Here is a 3,446-nt window from a genome sequence, read left to right as displayed (position 1 = left end):
AAGGATCTTGTTATTTTGTTGTTATATTGTTTGCAAGAGGAATATACAATATAGCAACTCCCTTCACCAGTGCAGTTAACAACCCATCAATTCCATTTAATAAACATTCATTAAATCCCTACTATATGGCAAGTTGAATGCTAAGCACTTTTTTGTTGTTCTTCAATTATAACTGACTTTTGGTGACCCCGTGGACCATACCGTCCACAAGACTTTCTTGGCAAGAATACTGGTCATTCAGCCCTCTTTGTAGTGGCCAAAAACTGGAAACTGAATGGATGCCCCTCAATTGGAGAATAGCTGAATAAATTGTGGTTTATGAATGTTATGGAATATTATTGTTCTGTAAGAAATGACCAGCAGGATGACTTCAGAAGGGCCTGGAGAGACATGAACTGAGGCTGAGTGAAGTGAGCAGGACCAGGAGATCATTGTATACTTCAGCAACAATACTATATGATGATCAATTCTGATGGACATGGCCTCTTCAACAATGAGATGAACCAAACCAGTTTCAAGAGAGCAGTAATGAACTGAACCAGCTACACCCAGCAAAGAACTCTGGGAGATGAATATGAACCACTACATGGAATTCCCAATCCCTCTAATTTTGTCTGCCTGCATTTCTGATTTCCTTCAGAGACTAATTGTACACTATTTCAAAGTCCGATTCTTCTTGTACAGCAAAATAACTGTATGGACATTATACACATATTGTATTTAACTTATACTTTAACATATTTAACTTATATTGGTCAACCTGCCATCGGGTGGGGGGAAGGAGAGGAAAAATTGGAACAAAAGGTTTTGCAATTGTCAATGATGAAAAATTACCCATGCATATATTTTGTAAAAAAAAAAAAAAAAAAAAAAAAAAAAAAAGAAGAAGAAGAAGAATACTGGACATTTTCTTCTCCAGTGGATTGAAGCAAATAATGAGATATGTGAGATCCAAGAAGCTACAGCATCATGCACAGTGGCCACACCCCAGTAAAATTCTCAGCAGATGGCCTAAACCAGGTTGAGAATAATCAACAGACCTCAAATCCATTGGTGAGGTAGGGAGATACACACATCAAGCCTATAAAGACTTCTCCCAGTAGAATCAAAGGATGAGAACAATTTGTTCTAAGGCCACAAATACAGCAGAAGCTGGTGCTATGGAACTTTAGAGTTTGGTCACTTAATGAGGATACCAAGATCATCTTGCGGCTGGATTTCAATAACTCTGCAAGAGAGAATGGGCATCCACATTAATCTGACCATTTGGCTACTTGCTGCAGACATAGCACAAAGTTTACTCTCATCTGAATGTTCAAGGATCAGTCCTGGAAGAACTCTACCCAGAAGTGGTTAAGTAGAGTAGTAATCAAATTAAGAAAAGAAAGAAGTCTGATTATTTCAGATTGGAAATGCAGGGGCTTTTCAGAGGCTCAGTTCCACTACTGATCAGTATGGGAGTTTTGACCTACTCCATTTTCTTTTTTTTTTTTTTTTTTTTTTTTAATTCATTTTTCCAAATTATCCCCTCCCTCCCTCCACTCCCTCCCCCCGATGACAGGTAATCCCATACATTTTACATGTGTTACAATATAACCTAGATACAATATATGTGTGTAAATACCATTTTCTTGTTGCACATTAATTATTAGCTTCCGAAGGTATAAGTAACCTGGGTAGATAGACAGTAGTGCTAATAATTTACATTCACTTCCCAGTGTTCCTTCTCTGGGTATAGTTATTTCTGTCCATCATTGATCAACTGGAAGTGAGTTGGATCTTCTTTATGTTGAAGATTTCCACTTCCATCAGAATACATCTTCATACAGCATTGAAGTGTACAGCGATCTTCTGGTTCTGCTCATTTCAATCAGCATCAGTTGATGTCAGTCTCTCCAAGCCTCTCTGTATTCCTCCTGCTGGTCATTTCTTACAGAGCAATAATATTCCATAACCTTCATATACCACAATTTACCCAACCATTCTCCAACTGATGGACATCCATTCATCTTCCAGTTTCTAGCTACAACAAAAAGAGCTGCCACAAACATTTTGGCACATACAGGTCTCTTTCCACTCTTTAGTATTTCTTTGGGATATAAGCCCAGTAGTAGCACTGCTGGGTCAAAGGGTATGCACATTTTGATAACTTTTTGGGCATAATTCCAGATTGCTCTCCAGAATGGTTGGATTCTTTCACAACTCCACCAGCAATGTATCAGTGTCCCAGTTTTCCCACATCTCCTCCAACATTCATCATTATGTGTTCCTGTCATCTTAGCCAATCTGACAGGTGTGTAGTGGTATCTCAGAGTTGTCTTAATTTGCATTTCTCTGATCAGACCTACTCCATTTTTAATGTGGATCAGTTTGACCTTCCTTTGGGAATCTGTTAGGCCCTAGACCCTAACAGCTCACCATACCGATGCCATAGTATGGGCACCCATTAAACTTAACCTACTACAATTTAGAGCCCCCAAACTTAAGAGATCCATGAGACTTAAGATTTCCTGGTTGATGAGGTAGGCCAAAAGGAGAATCCTTTAAGGAAACAGATTCCAAAAATTAAAAAGTTATTGTTCCTGTTGGATGAAGCAAACTGTTCTGTAAACTCTGAACTCTAGCTCAATGTTGACCACAGAATTTGATATCTTGTTTGAGAATAGCATTAAATCAGAACTTCAAAATGACTTCAATTAAGAGAGTAATAGACCCTCCTGCTTTGGGATTTTTTTTCTCTGTAAGCAGAATGTATATATTTCTATCAGAATAACCTAAATTAATTTTTTAAAATTGTTTCTGACAGTGTCTAAAACATAGAATACTGAATTTCCTTCCTCACCTGACGAATCAGTCCTAGGGAACCAGCCAAAACGCATAACATTTGATTTAACATGGATCCCATGACTAGAAAGTGTCAGAGGACAGATCTCGACACCAAACCCATGATTTTTTCCACTAGGTCACCACCCTACAAGTAGCAACATCATTGAAATAAATGCAGAATCTCTCAACTTTGAAGGGCTACATACATTGAATATCTGGATTCTAGAAGTGAACCCCTCCTTATTCAAACAAGTTGAATGACTACTTCTCAGGATTCATGAATCATACAAGGGATAGGAGAAAACCAAGGATCACAAGATTATGAAGGTAGAGCTGGAAGGGAGCTTACATACCGAGGCCATCCCTCTCATCTTCCAGATGAGGAAGGGCAGAGAAGCGAAGTGATTTGCTAGGATCATATCTACTTACATAAGCATGACATATAAGTGTCTGAGGGAAGAATTTGAATGCAGATCTTCCTAATTCCAAGTCTGGTGCCCTGTCTGCTACCATCATCATTAATATTCAATAATAATTTTTAAAAACGTAATCTTTTTATTGGAGATAGAAGTGTAAAATGTTAGCTCTGGAATCAGAAAGTTCTGACTTCAAATCCAATT

The sequence above is a fragment of the Sminthopsis crassicaudata genome, chromosome 6 (genome assembly GCF_048593235.1).
Source record: "Sminthopsis crassicaudata isolate SCR6 chromosome 6, ASM4859323v1, whole genome shotgun sequence".
NCBI classification, from domain to species: domain Eukaryota; kingdom Metazoa; phylum Chordata; class Mammalia; order Dasyuromorphia; family Dasyuridae; genus Sminthopsis; species Sminthopsis crassicaudata.
Note: the sequence above shows the minus strand (reverse complement) of the source record.